At 39.3% G+C, this 18,411-nt stretch overlaps 2 protein-coding genes across 3 annotated transcripts in view; one reads left to right on the forward strand and one right to left on the reverse strand.

Moving 5' to 3' along the window:
* Positions 1-7,939, reverse strand: part of SERPINI1 (serpin family I member 1) — a 72,625-nt gene extending 64,686 nt beyond the window's left edge. Inside the window, exon 1 of one of the 2 annotated variants that reach the window (XM_045503053.1) lies at positions 7,337-7,939. The gene's annotated coding sequence lies outside the window, so the exon portion shown is untranslated. The remainder of the gene's footprint in view (positions 1-7,336) is intronic. The other variant, XM_045503051.1, reaches the window with a different exon arrangement.
* A 291-nt stretch (positions 7,940-8,230) lies between these two features.
* The window catches only part of PDCD10 (programmed cell death 10), a 47,005-nt gene continuing 36,824 nt past the window's right edge, over positions 8,231-18,411 (forward strand). The window contains exon 1 of the mRNA XM_045503056.1: positions 8,231-8,361. The gene's annotated coding sequence lies outside the window, so the exon portion shown is untranslated. The remainder of the gene's footprint in view (positions 8,362-18,411) is intronic.

Genomic DNA, 18,411 nt, shown 5'->3' on the forward strand with positions numbered 1-18,411 from the left:
TTGGTAGCTACAGAAATGAAAACGTGGTATAAGATGGTTAGCTTTTTCTAACCCGGGTGAAACAACAAATAAACAGTCGGCAGAGTTAGAATGAGAAGAAATACAATTTAAAGTTAACATGGTCTTAATTATGAGGCTACAGCTGAAACTATTGACTCATTACCCCCAAATTATTCTCAAGCCTACTGTTTCCCTGCTTTATCCACCGCAAAGGCCAAAAGTCCTTGATACCTAAGCTTCTCTTAAAGCTAGAGGCATCCAGGGGCGCCTGGGTGGCTCGGTCGGTTAAGCATCCGACTTCGGCTCAGGTCATGATCTCACGGTCCGTGAGTTCGAGCCCCGCGTCGGGCTCTGTGCTGACAGCTCAGAGCCTGGAGCCTGCTTCGGATTCTGTGTCCCCCTCTCTCTGCCCCTCCCCTGTTCATGGTCTGTCTCTCTCTGTCTCAAAAATAAATAAACTTTAAAAAAAAAAGCTAGAGGCATCCACATGCCATATGCCAGTAGGTCCACATTGGACATTTGCAGGAACAGGTTGTTGGGAAAGCTTTTATTTCCTGACTAAAAGAGAAACACTCAATAGGTACAGCCATTCCTTATTCTTCCTGCCTTGAAGTAGAAGATGACATCTGGGTCAGGAGGAACACCCTACGTGCAGCAAGTACGAGAAAAAGCATGAGCACAAAACTTTGACGACACTGAGTTTCTAAACAAAAAAGTGAACAACTACTTCTAGACCTCTTGTTCTAGAATAATAAATCCCTATTGTTTTATATTAACTGTACATAAAACTTGAAGCTGAAAGCATTTCTAGTTGATACATACTGTAAAACTATTTTTTAAATTGTCAATTACTTTTGGGCCATATGAGTAAGAATTTGCTTTTTAATAATCTTGAAAATAAGATTTCTTTCTTCTTCAAAATACTTAACTTTATATTAGTAATTATTTTTTTTTTTATTTTTTTTTTAAATTTTTTTTTTCAACTTTTATTTATTTTTGGGACAGAGAGAGACAGAGCATGAACGGGGGAGGGGCAGAGAGAGAGGGAGACACAGAATCGGAAACAGGCTCCAGGCTCTGAGCCATCAGCCCAGAGCTCGATGCGGGGCTCGAACTCCCGGACCGCGAGATCGTGACCTGGCTGAAGTCGGACGCTTAACCGACTGAGCCACCCAGGCGCCCCTATATTAGTAATTATTAACTAAATCTGTTCTTATAATTAAAAAACAAATAATTAGGATTAGGCTTTTATAATTTTGGATTATTGGCATTTTATTTTATTATTTAATGTTTATTTTTGAGACAGAGAGACAGAGCATGAGTGGCGGAGGGGCAGAGAGACAGGGAGACACAGAATCCAAAGCAGGCTCCAAGGCTCTGAGCTGTCAGCACAGAGCCCTATGTGGGGCTCGAACCCACAAACCCCGAGATCATGACTTGAGCTGAAGTCGGACGCTTGACCAACTGAGCCACCCAGGCTCTCCAGCATTTTATTTTTAATACAATTTGTAAAAAGTTCCCTGACTTAGCAAAAACAAAAATTATACCATTGTTATGTGGCTGTCAGGATACTGGTATTATTAAAATTTTATCCAGTATTAGATGTCAAGTGACTTATAAAATACAGTTTAACTTAGTTTGACCATAGAACAAGTGATTTGATATCTGTAAGCAATTTAAGATGCTTTGTACAGGTTTAACTGGAAGGCTGACTGTATCTTAAAAAACATTGATTGCTTCAATGATTTTTGATGGCTTTTTGAAGTACCCAACAATTAAAATGATACATTATAATAAAGTGTTTACAGCGCACTATTAAAAGATGGAAAAAGTAAAGTTAACTAACACTTCAAGTTACATAGGGTTAAAGACCTCAAATAAAACTAGTTTTTCTTTTTTTTTTCAACATATGAAATTTATTGTCAAATTGGTTTCCATACTAGTTAGTTTTTCAAAGCAAATTTAAGTTATCAAGAAAATGACAGAAGCAATCCAATGTGGGTAACATCTCAAAAGTATTCCAGTGAACTGTTGTGGGCCCACTCAAAAGAAGCCAAGACGGTGGGAGGGAAATGGACTTCAAGTTGTTAGGTACTCACTGAATTGCTAGATTGTGCCATAGAAATCACTTTGTGACCCTTCAGTTACTGTTATCGAGAACTCTGGTGTGAGATTTATCGGGGAAAAACAGTACACTTAGGAAAATGAGATTATTAAATCAAAGTAAATTCTAACTGCCTTCCTTCCCACACTAAATTAGAAGCTGGGAGGAGCTCAGAAGGCTCCTTTCCTAGGCTGAACCAGAAGGGGGTCTTGAAGCAGTGGCTGGAGTTGGAGGTACCATGTACATTTCAGTAGCTATGATGTACAGAAGGCTAGCACAGAGCCCTGTGAATGCCAAATTCAACCCTTCCCTTTGCTGGCTCAAAATGACAAATATCTATATAATTTAGGTTTAATAAGCCTGAATAAGGCCTCCCAATGCAACCATTTCACTAAAAATTGAACATTCAAGACCAGTTAAATTTGTTACGACAAAGCTTCATGTAACATTTATCTGTTTTTCTCTAAGTCTCTGTTTTTATGTATCAAGAAGAAAAGCCATAGACCGTGTGTGTATGAATGTGTGGGGAATGTTACTTAAAAGTACATCTTTAAGTCAGCAAAATTTTAGAGGCAAAGAGAGACAATGCCAAAAGGCATCCAATTAATAAATTTATATCTGAAGTACACGCCTATGCAATGTTGCAATTAATAGCAATGTTTGCTCTGTTCATTCACAATGTCACAATAGACATCAGTATTTATATTTAACTCTATATAAGCAACAGTTGTGGGCAAAGGGCTGCATTTGGTGCTAAAAGAGAGGTCCAAGAAACAATCCCTTTTTTAGTTGTATTTGTTTGTGAAAAATGTAAAATTATGTTTCTCTATAGGTAATCAAACATTTAAATAAATTGTTACCAAGGATAGACTTTATATAAGGCTCTTAAATGGAAAGGTAAATGAAAGAGTTCTGAAGTTACTCAGCATCTGGTGAGGAAGACAGTTACGAACTCAGCTAATTCTACACAAGGCACAATGCTAAGCATGAAGAGTCATGCCAAAGGAACATGAAGAAGGAAGGTTAATCAATCATCAGTTCTAAGCAATTTGTATCTATTTGCATGCTAGCAAAGCTACGTTAAAAAGCAAAGAAAAGGCAGTTAAATATATTACTATTAAATTTACTACTAAAGAACTATTGACAACTAACTCAAATTCTCCAGGTTTTGGAGTAATAGAAGAAAAATCACATTTGAATTCTTCATTCTTACACTTATCAGATTAATCTGTTTCTGGAAGCTTAAATAGCTTAAATGCAAAAGACAATAAATGCCCAATAGCTTAAATGCAAAAGACAATGAATGCCCAATTAAGTAACATGTACTTAAACACAGTCTGACTTCCTTTCTTCTTGCTCTTTTTTTTTTGTTTTTTAACAAATGATTATAAAAATGGAAGAATAAATTCAGGTTTTATGGAAAGAAATGTGTGTTTCATGGGTAAGCTTCAGCAAAGGTATTTTGCTTAGGTCAAATTGTGTTGATCCATCGACTGACCTGGCTGGAAATGCAAACTTGGTTGTCACCAGTGGGAGAGCCCTTTCCCCTCATCCACATTCCCTATCTCTGGGATGAATTTAGAAATGGTACCACACAAAGTTGTACATCAGTCTTTGCAGCCCACACTGTCTGAATGAAATTGGGCTCAATGGACACTTCTGCAAAGGCCAACCAGCACAAAGACATTCTCAGAAAGGCTAATGTATAGTAATTATTCTGCGAGGTCAACTTAACCCTTGTCTATCAAAACGCAAAATGTCTCAATGTGTACATTAAAAAGTCTTAGCCAGTAGTTCTAATTCAGTAAGCGATTATAGGGCCACTACTTTATGCTGAGCATGACACAAGATGCTCAGAATGAGCAGGAGATAGAAAAGAAGTATGTGGTCTCTAGAAGCTAATAACCTACTTGGTTCAAACACACTTACCAAAATTTAAGGACTAAATTTTGAAGACGTTAGATTGAAAACAAAACAAAAACAAATTGTTACCATTGTATAATTAATCCTGATTCCCCAAAGCAGTAATTAACCTTTGAAGTTTGATGGAAGAAGGGGGAGGGGGATGCTCTTGCTCATCTTTAGTATCTGGTTCAAGTATCTCTGTTACTAAGGGGGAAAACACCTTTTGGGTTTTTACTTCTTTTTAATATCATGTCCAAATAATTCATTCACTTCGAAGTGAATATATACACAGTGGATCTTTTTTTGCTCTGCGTTAATAACCCACGATCACTCAATATCTAATGAATTATTGCCGGTCTGACTCCAGTTTAAAATGCAATATAGGAAACAAGGCTCCGTATCTCAGGGGTTAGAGCACTGGTTTTGTAAAATGCAATATAGGAAAGTATTGTCTCCCACAGTGGGTATAGGCTTCCAGCAATGATTGGGGGGAGAAAAGGCCATGAAATCACTTCTAGGCATTTAACAATACAGATCAAATCTCTTTTCTCTCTTGCTAAGGGCAGTTTCTCAAGCTGTTTATCAAACAGCATTTTTCATATCTACCTCCTTCTATAAATCAGCCTCCCAACACACCAAAACCATTTGATCTTGAACCTTTAAGTCTCGCTCTTTTGTGCTGCATGCATCAGTGAATCCTCCTGTTAGAGAAATCTATGCTACTCAATTATTTTCACTCAATAAACTTAGAGTCAGAATCCTGTATTTAAAAAAAGTTCAAAATATATTGCAATTCGAAATTAACCAAGTCTTTTGGCTAAAAAAAAAATAGTGATTTCCAGAGCACTATCCATTTCAGAGAGACATTCTGGACTCTGTTGGTTTTTCTTTCTCATCATATGCTCACTAATAGCCATATACAAATAGTAAAAATCAAGAGCAGAACAAATAATATGCTTTTTACCTAGGTAGTAGTTTACATAAAATTATAAACTGTGACATGAACAATCATCTCAACACCAGTAACATACAGTCAAGAAGACTTCATATTATATGAGATTTAATGTGAATACCAATTTAAAATCTCTTGACACAAGTTCAAGGTAACAAATACCTAAGTACTATATATTGCTAAAGATTTCTCCCTTATAAAAACATGGTCTTACTCCCAAATGATACAGGAACCCAATCTCTTTCACTGACATAATAAAAAGGATCCAAATCTTGGAAGCAGGAGAAAAATCCAGTACTTTAATACTACAAACTCAGTCATTCCTAATGAGACTCTATCCTTTATGATACCTCACAGCGGAAGACCTAGAAATAGTTGGGATTCAGAGTACATCTGAATTCCAACTGTTTTGATATATTTTTTTCTATCCTATTTACTTGATTATTAACTGATTCCCAACCAAACTCTTTCAAAAGATCTTTTAATATAGGCTTTGAAAGAACTTCATTGCCAATATTACTATTAATTGTTATTATTACATGGAGTAAATAAATCAGTGACAGCGGGTGTTGAGTTTCACAACATCAATTGGTAGCAGAGACTAAGAAAGATTCTAAGACTAATTCAGAACAATCCACAGAATGACAAATAACAAGGGTAAAAACAATCATTTCAAAGCCTCACTATATTCTAGTACTCATTTTTTTTTCTCCTAAAATCAGTTACATAGTGTCTTTTCAGCTACGTGGATTAATAAACTCGCCTGTGATATATAGCAAAGATAAACTCAGATCCTTACCACGACTGTTAAGTTTAGTGGCTACTGTTGCTTTTTCTTTTTTCTAAGCTCTTTGCTGCTTCTAATACCTGATTTGCTTGGGGACAATCTAAAAGCGGCTGTTTTTCTAAGATCTGCCCGTGTATATATTTCTCTGGTGTATAAGAATGTGGCAGGAGGTGCTGGAGGGGAGGAGTAAATATACTGATAAGTCATTTAGGCTTATCAGTAGTAGCACTCAGTAGGATAGAACTTTAATCTATAAAGAGAATTCCTTCTGGCCATTTTTTTTTTTTTTTTTTGAAAAAGGAACTGTGTGTGCTTTACAAAAATAAAATCCTGAAATACTAAGTAAATGAGGAAAGCATGAAAACCAGAAAACAGAAGATAATTACCCCACTGTATTGGCCCTAGTTTAAAAAAAAAAAAAAAATCCAAATTATTCACCCAGACCCTGGAATACACAACTGTCACAATGAAAGCATTTCAAAGGAAAACGTGCTGCAATATGCTACTATGATTAAACGCCGTGTAATCTGGAGAACCTTGGAAACAAAAAGAAAATGACTAGGAAAATAGCTATTTACATACTTTCTAAAAAGAAAGCCTGCAATTTTATCATAGTTGCACAAAGGTAGGTATGACTTTCACCTTTACCTAGTATTAAAACATATTTTCATCCACAGGTATTTAATAACAATCAGAGAAATTGTACATGGTTTAATACCAAGAATAAACTATTTTTTTTTTATGATACTATTACATGTGTTTTAAGCCTGAACCCATCACGACACACACTAAGGGTAACCATTTAGCACATACCCCCTTAACAGAAAAGATCCTCGCACAGCTTTTCTTGTACTTTAGTTTTTTTTTTTTTTCAAATGCATAAATATTACCAGACCCAAATGAGAGAATAAGAAGCAGCAACGAAATACACCATATGTTCCCACTGTAGGCTGAGTCCTGGTCTTTGTTCCAATATTCTAGAGCCACTGGAAGGAAAGCTAAGTATCCATCCATTAAAACATTTTTACATTATCGCTGGCAAAGTTATACTTCTGATAGGTTTAGTCATCTTGATTATTCTGCCTGCATTTGCTTCCTTAATACAGATCTCTCTCAATTTTAGGAACCTGCAGTAAACCACCCTGGAAAACAGGTCGGTAGTAGGACAATCTGATAAAACGTAAGGGGTAGACACTGAAGAAGAATGCAAAGTTATTTTCCTAGTGAAAGAGTTCTGAAGTAATTCTATATCAATGACATTTTTTTTAACCAGCTACGCACCTACCCAGATACCATCAACCTCATCTTCAATTATCCGGGTTTCCCTAAATCCTAAGATCTCCCAAAACAGTTTTAATGGTGTAACTCACGCCAAAAACACTTAACCACGCCCTTTATACCCACAATCAAGCCACCTTTTGCTTTTTCCCCCCTTCAAAGTCCAAAACGTACGTATTTCATCTAAAAGGGTTCGCACCCGTTCCCTAACCCGAGTCAGAGACTCTACCTGTGCCTTGACAGAATTCCTATTGGAAGACGCTTTCTCCTGGGCAGTATGAGGACGCCCAGAAGAGGCACCCACGCTTACCTCCCACACACCTGCAACCCCTGGTGGGATGCTGGAGCTGATGCTCGGAGGACTGCGCTCCGCTCTGCTCGTGTTCCTGCTCTCGTCTCTCCCGGGAAACTACAGTCCAGACTGCGCCTCCGGCTGCTACAGTGAACTAAGCTCCGCCTCCCCCTCCTCTAGTTGGTGAATTCGGCAGCTGTTGCTCCTCCCCCTGCTGTTCCTGCTGCTGCCCCGGCTGGTGGTGGCGGGAAGCTGCTGCCCTAGTACCTTCCCGCTCCCTGCACTTCTGCAGCTGTTCTGCCCCTTCCCTTTCCCTGGGGACCCTTCTCTCCTCACTCAGTGGCCTCACACCTGGAGCTGCCTCCCTGGCCCGGAAGCCCCCTCGAGGAGCCCAGGCTCACTCTACCCCTCCGCGACCCGCAGGTCTGGCCGCCTGGTGTCTTTGGGGCTCTACCGCTTTCGGGGAAGCTGCCCCTCCGGCCTGAGCGCATCCCCACAGAGCCCCCTCCCTCTCTGCCGGCGATTCCCGCGTTGCTTCCTCTCCCCCCGATGCAGCGCCCACAGCTCAGCCACCCCTCGTTCCCCACCTCAAGCTCTCTCCCCAACCCCCTTCCTTCCTCTGCTCCGCTAGCCCGCCCCCACAATGGGTGAGTCGCTGGCAGGGCCGACCCAGCACCCTGATTGGCGCAGGTGAGAGCTGACCCCTCCCTTCCCCCCGCTTTTCAAGCACCCTCTCTATCCGTCTCACCTCCTCCCGCAAAAGCAGGGAACTGTCCTTTTATTGGGTAGAAGTGTCCCCACCCATCGCCTTAGGCTCTACCGCACGGCCTGCCGGGAGTTGTAGTCTTGCTTGTGCAGGAATTGCAAGCGACGCCGGCGAGTGGGACTACGAGTCCCCATAGGCCCCTGCGCGACTCCGGCTGGGCAGGATTCCGGACAACGCCTGGTTCCTCTCGGGTCCTTCCGGCGTCGCCGGAGTGAATTGATCCGGGAGTTGAAGAGGGCTCCAAAGGTGGGAAGTGAAGTCAGTGCCTCAGTTGCCGGTAAGGTGTGGCTGTTCTTTCCCAGTCTCTGTAGCCCCGAGCGGAGCAGAAGAGGTCTGGGGTCACACAGGGGCCGTGGCTGAGGCACTTGGGCTTGGTTCTGGCAGGCGGAGCGGACGGGGCTGGGAACGGGGCCCTATGGGCGTAAGCGAGGTTACCCTACGCGAGTGGCGTAAAGCGGGTTTGTAAATGCTGCCTGCCCTGCTCGGGCCTTGAACGCCTCCAGGAAGTCTCCTCTAGGTGGGGGCGGGAGGGGAAGGGCGAGGTTGGCCTTTGGTGCCCCCGGAGAAGGGAGAAGGCGGATGTGTCTGGGGTGGGGTCCTCTGAAGGTGTGGCTTGGGGCGGGGAGATGTGGCTGCTGTTTTCCCCCTGCTTTAGAAGGAGGATAGGGAAGGAGTGGAGGAGGGAAGGGGCGCTTGGGAGTCTGCTCTTGAGGTGACTCAGGTTATGCCCTTTGAAAGAAGAGAACTGTAGAAGGAAGAGTCAAATGTTGACAGAGACCTACGGATTCAGTTCTAGTTTCATGGTGTGGCCCCTCTAAGGAGGCAGTTTTGCCTCTGAGCAGAAAACCTTAACCCTCCTAGATATAAGTCCCAAGGTATCTTTACACCCGTTCTGTTTTCAAAGATACCGTTTCGAAGATGCAAATGAGAAACTGAAGGAATAAATGACGTGCCCAAGGTCACACACGTAGGGACAGATCTGATCTAATCCAGTTGTAATCCCGCTTCTGAATAGAGCTGCCGCACCAGAAAGAAAAGGGGTAGAGAGGTTGGTGGTCTTTTGAAGTGAGTGGGGAAAATCGCAAAGTAATGCATTTTGTGCATTTTTAAGAAGCCCTTTGTGAAGTGAAGAGTTTTTTGAGTTGGAGAAATTCCTCAATAAAAGAAGGACACATTCTAACTTTTTGGAAAAATAATGTTGAGTTTCAACTTACTTATTAGAAGTATATTAAGTGATGGACTGTACCGCCATTTTATTTTATTTTTTTAATGTTTACTTATTTTTAAGAGAGAGCGAGTGGGGGAGGTGCAGAGAGAGGGAGACAGAATCCCAAGCAAGCTCTGAGCTGTGAACACAGAGCCCAACTGGAGGCTTGAACCTACGAACCCTGAGATCATGACCTTAGCTGAAACCAAGAGTCTGTCACTTAACCCACTGAGCCACCCAGGTGCCCCTGTACCACCATTTAAAAAAAAAAATTTTTTTTAACATTTATTTATTTTTGAGACAGAGAGAGACAGAGCATGAACGGGGGAGGGTCAGAGAGAGGGAGACACAGAATCTGAAACAGGCTCCAGGCTCTGAGCTGTCAGCACAGAGCCCGACGCGGGGCTCGAACTCACCGACCAGCGAGATCATGACCTGAGCTGAAGTCGGCCGCTTAACCGACTGAGCCACCCAGGCGCCCCTTTGTACCACCATTTTAAACAGATAATGAGATAGGAGAATGTTGAAAAAATATATCCCATCTTTATAGTTACAAGGCATTCCTTTCCCTTCCTGCTGTAGGACCGACTGTTTTTACTCTCATTTTGTAAAACTGACAACAGTAGTGTAGGAATTCTTTCAAAAAACTTATTTTACACTTTTTTTCAAATAATAACGGCAACAAGAGAGTATAGTGTGCACATTATTAGAAAAGAATATACGTTGCATTTTTTGGAAGTAACATCACATTTTTGTTGATCTCTACTTTCCCCTTGATTTTCTTGACCCTGGTTTGTGTATGTGCACGTGCATGTGTGTAAAAACGTCAGGCACTTACTTATTTTATTTTTCTTAGCATTACTTACGACTTTTAATTCATTCTATTTTATGTTAAAGAATGGGAAAATCGGACGTTTATATTTTGTATTAAGCAGAAAGCAGTATGCTTGTTAACAGTCTTCTCCTTTATAATTGTTAGTGTGACCATGTATGAATGTTCCTATTGGATAGTTCCTTAATAGACTTTTAGGTGTATGTTTTTTGACATCAGAATTTCTTTGTGATAAGTTTATATACAATACTTAGGTATCTAGCTAATAGTTAATCATGGTTTACTACTGTATATGTTAACCATTGAAACTGCTGATTTTTGAATGTACTCTGAAAATATTATCAACAGTATTTGACTTTTGAATGCAGAAACATTTTATAGGATTAGAGGTATATTGTTCCCCGTATGACTGAAGTTAAGATGGTCTAGAAGTTAACATAACGTTTAAAATAAAGTGGAGGTTTGATACTATAGAATGAAGTTGGAAGTATAGGAATAACGTAGCACCATGAGTAATGCAGGACACAAGGAAAGGAAGATCAACTAAACAAGCAGAAAATTTATGTGGGGATAACTATGCTATATTGGAAGGATATGGTGGTAGTTTACATAGACTGTAAACTGAACATGAGTTAGTGATAGTAAAGCAAGAGTGTTAATATATTTTCTAGATGGCAGTGTAGATGTTTGTTTTTTGTTGGGGGAAGTGTGAAGTGAGTTCTCTAACTTTTGGCATGCAGCTATGAGGTTGTGGAATGAGCTTTTGACCCAAAAGTCAGAAAAATTTGGAAATAAGTAAAATTAATTTAATGCACTTGTTCAGTATGTGTTAATTTTTCTCCTTGTTTCAGTTCTGTCATTACTCGTCATCTCTGATGTCCATTACAGTTTTGATATTTCATCTATATTGCAGTGATGGAATAATGTTTTTATTGCATTTATCCTCTTTCAGTCACATGCTAAAATACTGTGGTCCTTTTGGATCTCTGCACATTGAAGTAGTTAGGGTTCACAGAGTTATGCGTTCACTTATGTTTTTATCGTAGTTTGTAGTTCACCAGTGTCCACATTTGTTCTTATTTTTGTTTTCAGGAGCCTTGGTGTCAGCTTTTGGGCATCATCTCTTACAGGGCTTAGGATGTCTCCATATGCATCTATTTTTAAGTATAGAAAGTCATGAGAACAGGACTCTGTATTATTCTATCCCCAGTAGGTAAAATAATTGAGTACCTGTTTATACAGAGAATGAAGAGTTTCAGATTGGTTAAGTGTAAGGTCATTTAACTAGTGACTGGTGGGACTAAGGCATAATCCAGGTCTTCTGATTGTAGACCTTTATATTATAGAATAAAGACTCAGTGCCTGAAATTATTTATTTTAAGTGATAAAGGGACTTAAAATTACTTAAATATTCAAATACCCTTATTCTCTTACTCTGTTTAATGCTGCAGTTTATCCTTTGCTTCCTTCCTAACTCTCCATCCTTGTATCCAGCCTTTCTTACTTATCGCACCTTTCAGTTTTTACATATGTAAGTTCTTTCCTGACTTGGGAGCCTTTATACGTATGCCATCTCCCTGCTGGACTGCTCTTCCTCCCCTTCCCAGATCTGGCCAACTCCTAGTTAATTTGCAGATCTCAGTTTAAATGTCATTCCTCTGGGGAACCTTTCCCAACCTTCTTTGACTCCTCCTTCCTAAAATTAGAACTTAACTATAGTAAGTTCCCACTGTATCTTCATCATACTCCATACTTCCCCTTTGTAGCATCATCACAGTAGGAACTCCATCATTTCTGTAATTCATGTGATACATGTCTGTCTCCCTCATTAGACTATAAGCTACCTGGGTAGGGTCCTGTCATTTGTCACGTGCCTTACCTCAATACTTACACAGTATCTGGCACAAAGTTTTCAGTAAATACTCACTGAATGAATGCATAAATGATTGGATGAACGAGTACATCCATGGACAGTGCCTCCAGCACTCTGCTGGGGACAAAAATACAGAAATAAGTAAAACAGACTTGCTTTCTACCTTTAGATGAAAGGACTTATGACAGAAGTTTTATAATACAACTTGTAGAAAGGGGCACCTGGATGGCTCAGTCAGTTAAGTGTCCGACTTCTGCTCAGGTCATGTCTCCCGGTTCGGTTCATGAGTTTGAGCTGAGCCCCGCGTCAGGCTCTGTGCTCACAGCTCAGAACCTGGAGCCTGCTTCAGATTCTGTGACTCCCTCTCTTTCTGCCCCACCCCCACTCGTGCTCTGTGTCTTTCTCTCTCAAAAATAAACATTAAAAAAATAAATTGTAGAAAGATGTTTGGTTTTTTTGGAGATCTCTAAAATCAGAATAGATCGTTTTCTATAGCAAAATGACAAAGGAGTCATATTCTGTTACAGCAAACTTTCTGTACAACAGAGCATTTTGGAGACCTTATCACTGTCCTGCTTTTTGCAGGCAACATTCATTATAACAAAATACAGACGTGGAGGAAACTAACTGACTTTTGATGGATTCTACGCTTCCCTAATGTGATCTCATTTTGTCCTCAGCAGAATCCATGCTGCTTTTTCCTTTGTTGTTTCATTTTGTTTTTTAACCATGGCATTTTCTTTTGAATTTTACTTTTAATATCATCTGCTTTAGACATGGTGACTTTGTAAAACTGAGTAGTGCTTGTTTCAAAGAAGTTTATATATTTTGGGCTTCTTGAAAATTTTCATATTTCCCTGGGTCTTAAGGTAATACCTTATTTACTTTAAACCTATATACTTATGAGAGTAAAAAGATCATTATTTTAAAAACATGCAAACTAAATTTCAGGGATAAATTTGTGTTAGGTTTTGGTCGTGAAAACAAATTTCCTAATCCTTTCAATACTATAATAATCTCAGAATAAATTCAACAGCTCTGAGTTGCTGTAACCTTATATGCTTTTATGAATTTGCCAATTCCCTGTCCCACAAGATGTTGTCAAAAAATGATTGCTGGTATTTGGCTTTAAAATTTGATGATGCTCTCAGTTTTTATTAATAAATATAAGTCTTTGATAAGTCCTGAACTGACTTTTTTTAAAAAGTCGGTTTTTATGTTATTTGAATCTTGGATTTAAAAACAATCATAATGGGGCACCTGAGTGGCTCAGTTAGTTAAGCGTCCGACTTCGGCTCAGGTCATGATCTCATGGTTGGGGAGTTTGAGCCCCCCGTCAGGCTCTGGGCTGACAGCTCAGAGCCTGGAGCCCACTTCAGATTCTGTGTTTCCCTCTGTCTGCCCCTCCACTGCTTGCACTCTGTCTCTTGCATTGTCTCAAAAATAAATAACATTAAAAAAAATTTTTTTTAAATCATATTTACCTAGCATAACCAATATGTGGAGGATAAATCTGAAGTACCGCTTCTTACATGTTTTTAGATTGTTAAGGTCATGATAATAGGTAATGTTATGAAGAATATTAAGCTAGGGGTACTTGGGTGACTCAGCTGGTTAAGCATTCGCCTCTTGGTTCTGGCTCAGTTTGGTGAGTTCAGGGGCCATGTCGGGCTCTGCACTGGCAGCATAGAGCCTGCTTGGGATTCTCTCTCCCTCTCTCTGCCCTTCTCCCACTCCTATTGTCTCTGTTTCTCTCAAAATAAATAAACAGACTTAAAAAATTTTAAAAACAAAGAATATTAAGCTAATTTCACAGTAAATAAGCTGTAAACGGGATTTAGAAGTTAAAGAGTGCGATTGTTAGTGTATATGGCTGCATTTGAAATGTTAATAGAAAGTTACAGGGGCGCCTGGGTGGCGCAGTCGGTTAAGCGACCGACTTCAGCCAGGTCACGATCTCGCGGTCCGTGAGTTTGAGCCCCGCGTCGGGCTCTGGGCTGATGGCTCAGAGCCTGGAGCCTGCTTCCGATTCTGTGTCTCCCTCTCTTTCTGCCCCTCCCCCGTTCATGCTCTGTCTCTCTCTGTCCCAAAAATAAATAAATGTTGAAAAAAAAAAAAATTTAAAGAAAGTTACAGTCTTAGGTACTGAATTTTTAGGGCACATCACAGTGTAACCAATGAAAGCACTTTTATTGCAGCAAGTAGAAATAATTTATTTGCAGAAAGGTAAACAATGTAGTTGATGGTCCATTTTTTTTCTTTTTTGTGGGAAGATGGAAAAATTTAGTTTTATAATTTTAGCTACAAAATTAATTTCATCTTCAATGTAATATAGCATTACAATCTTACAAAGATTGTATAGAGATCTCCAAAAAAACCAAACATCTTTCTACAATTTACAAGATCATTCATATTTTTGGTTTGAGTAACTTTACTACCCAAAGAGCAAGTTGAATCTATTCAGTCTCAATCTCATTCTTTACTATAGTTGTTTAGAATCAAGTGTTACTATTTAAAAAGAAAAAGGGTGATTTTATCAGCAAGCTTATGAATTATTGGGAAACAACAGTAGAACATATTAAATGGTAGTCGCTATTGTTTGCTGAGGCCAGTGCCTTGGAAATAAGTTTACCAGAAGTAAGTACGGATTACATGATAATACTTTGGTTCATTCATTTATCAAATATTTATTGAGTATATATTACATGTGAAATTGCTCTAAGTGTTTAGAATAAGCTGGAATATAATCTGATAGCAGCATTTATTGCGCAGTAACTCAGTGCCAGGCATCAGACTAAGCATTTCACATGATATCATATAATCCTTGCAACAGTAGAAGTAGATGCACTATTATCCCCAATATAAATGGGAAAACTAAAGTACAGAGAGGTTAAGCAACTTGCCCAAGGTTATATAATCAGTAACTGCTTAGAATTAGGATTTGAATCCAAGCTGCCTCACTCAAGAGACCATATTTTAAATCATTGCCGTAAAAATTATGTCAGTGGTTGAGCTCTATTGGAAGGCAGTTAGATTTAGAGTTGCAGTTACAGAGAACTTTTATATTAGATGGTAAGGTCAGTATGGCAGGCAAAAATTACTTATATTCAAACTTACTCTAAAAAAAATCTCTTAGGGAGTTACACCTTGGAGACTAACATAACTTTAACGCAGCCAGTTTTCTTTAGCCATGGAATAGATTTACTCTTTCCTTTGAGTAGTAGGTGAAGTATTTGACTAGTTATTCAGAGCCATGTTGGAAAAGTAGTATGTATAATATGGGCATCACAGTGTGGTGAGCTGCTCATTGTGAGAGGTACTGCAGCTGGGAGTCTGGCAGGGGGAATAGCAGATCCATGTCTTTTCTGTCTTTCATTCTGGGGCTTATGTGTATGGAATGGAATTATGAACATCTGTGTATTTCAATAGTTGTTTTTCTCTATTGTCTTCTTCAAAAAATGTTCAGCATGCACGTGGTGTTGAACTGGCTCGGTGAGTATGTGTATAACATGAGGCAGGTATACCCACGGAGGTTTGCAGAGCGGCAGCTCTACATGACGTATTTCTTTATTGTTCCTCTTCCCTGCCAGACACCACCCTCAAGGGCACAGACTTTTTCTGACTTCATCACCACATCTCCAACTAGCACTTGCTGACTTAGCCTGACTATGCCAAAGTACTGTACTAGCTGCTAGGAGATAGAGAAAGTAATAAATCTTCTCTTTAGGGGAAAGGGATGGAAAAACTGTTACGTGGGCATTTAGCCTTTCTAATATATATATTTTTTCTAATTTTTCCTTTTTATCTTTCACCCTCTCTTACCCCTTTTCTTATGTACTTTTTGCATGCATCAATTCGTTTGGTAATTTTGGGCCAGAGCTGATACAAAGGAGAAACAATTACACCTTCTCTAACTTAGCCATGTGGTCCCCGGTACTGAAACATGCCTTACTACCTTATTCAACCACCCTGTGTTCAGGATGAACCGGAACTCCAGTGGAGATGGGAGTTAAGGAATGACCAAACCCTAAGATGTCACACCCCTGCTGCCTCCTTAGACTTATATAAGGTTGCTACAACAAAAGCCAGTTGGGAGGGATAAATGAGTCAGACCTGACCTCTAGGCTGCAACTGCTCCCTATACTAGTTCATAGTGTTGCAAGGTTTAATTAATTTAATTCCAAAGCACTTTGAATTTTGCTGTGATCTTTTTGTTCAGAAATATATATGCTTTCTGGATGTCTTTATCCATAATAAAATTGGCATTTTGGCAGTGTTGTCAAAACACCAGATTTCTGAGGTCCTACCTTAATTTTGGTGTCCCTCCTTAAAAAATTAATTAGTTTGGCAAAGGAAGTGTACAAGAGGAAGTATATATACAAGCAGATATCTTCGTTTCTTTTTGTGACTCCTAGCATTTGTATTGGAGATCAGTTAGGAGCTAAAAGTGAAGTTAACTGTTATAAAGATAGAACCTTGTCTTTATTAGCTCCTAGTTTTAAGCACATGACCTACTCAGTTTGTTATCTGCAGCTAACAATTTTATCAACATGTGAGTGCCTTGTGGCAGTGTTTTGGTGGAAAGAAATTTGGTAAGGTAAGGTAAAGAAAATACACAATGTATTTGGTAGAGGCCCATAGGCAATTAAGAGTCTGTAAGATAAATCTTAGATAACTAAGATTATAAGTGATACAGAGCAGATAGGCCTAGCCCCTGTGGTACAGACTCCTTAAATTATACCTTCAAGCATAGAGAACATAGGAACAGTATGAGCATTTGAGTTTAGTTGAATTTCTAAGGTATTTTAAATGCATATTGGAGAAATTAAAATAGGAGATCACAAATACTGATAAAAAGGAAAATAGAAAGCTGTCCCTCAGACACTTGATGGCTACTCTGGGATTATTTGATTCATGAGCCACTAGATTAAGAGCTTTATAAGCAAAAGATGAACATATTCAAGGGGACAACTTTGTTTCCTGCCCTACAACAAATGTTTCATTTATATTCAGACCAGGATTTAACGGAAACTTAGGCATTGGGATAGGAAAAAAATTGAGGATTGTCACAACTAAAGAGATGTGTATTTTTTCCCCCTATATTAGTTTTGTAGAAATATCTTAGAAGCCAGTTGTTGCTACTTGTATTGTTGTTCCCATTTCCCATTAGGTAACTCAAAGGTAACTAGCCCTTTGATTTTGTTGTCAGCTATTCATTATCCCATATAGGTTATGCCCTTTTATGAATTATCCTGAAGTCTTTGACTGCGTCTTAATTTTAGTCCATTACCCAGTCCGCTTCTGGGCCACAGTTTTCTTTTATTAAGTTGATCTATTTACATTAAGAGAATGAAAAGTAATTTTAATGTAGGCTTGACAAGTAATGTTAAAATTTATTTATTGACCAAATTCTCTTAAGTGTTCTAATACTGTAACTTGCTTTGGATGACGTGTAAGCTTTTTTTTCTGGTGGCCCAAGTAATTTATTTATGTCTCCATTTTGGCAAATGAGGGAGAAAAAGTTTTAAAAATATGCTATGTAAAGTGGGCTGTATAACATTGTGATATCAATATGAGGTTGTCATTGTGTGTGCTATGCAGGTGTGGCCTAGGCTGAGGTAAATGAGGGGCCTAGGGTACAAAATTTGAGGCACTTACTCTGTCATGCAAGTCAGAAGTAAATTTTGTGCTCTTAGGTGTGAGTTTGCCTCACCTTAGTTCCAGTCCACAGGACATGTCAGGTGCGTGAATTTTATCTAAGATACCAATCACAATATGAATTGAATGCATATTGTGTGTCGGCTACTGTATTAAGTGCTTCATATGCATTTAGTACTCTTAATAACCAGGAAGCTGAGTACTTCAGTCAATATTTTCATTAATTTCTCACTGAATATAGAGAGATTAGTAAACAATAACACTCAGATCTTTGTTTTGAATTTGAGAGCTTTACCTACTGCTCTGTACTGTCCATCTGTATGTAGAAATACTTAATTCTTGTGTCCATATAGATTTCTATATTAAACAATACTTCCCACACAAAAGAGACGATACTCACCAAAATCTACAAGTGCTTTCACTGACACGAAATGGTTTAACTTGTAAGGTGAGTGAGTCAGAAGTCTCAGCAGCACCAAATTGGAGATCTCAAACTTCTGCCCATTTGTACCACTTGGAGCGACTTTGAATCAGAGCCCCATTCCTGCTGGCTTCAGTCTTCACTCAGCGTGGAGTGTGGGGGTCTTGGCTGTAAGCAGATTGACCCATGGATGACATATGGAGCAGGGCAGGTTAGTCCAGAAGTAGTTCATTTGGCAGACTAACATAACATGTATGATAAGCTGGAGTAGCTCAGTAGCATATTTGTTTAAAATGTCTGTCACTGTTTTGTTTCTTAATGTTAATTTCTAAGGGC

Source organism: Leopardus geoffroyi, chromosome C2, assembly GCF_018350155.1.
Source record: "Leopardus geoffroyi isolate Oge1 chromosome C2, O.geoffroyi_Oge1_pat1.0, whole genome shotgun sequence".
Lineage (NCBI taxonomy): Eukaryota > Metazoa > Chordata > Mammalia > Carnivora > Felidae > Leopardus > Leopardus geoffroyi.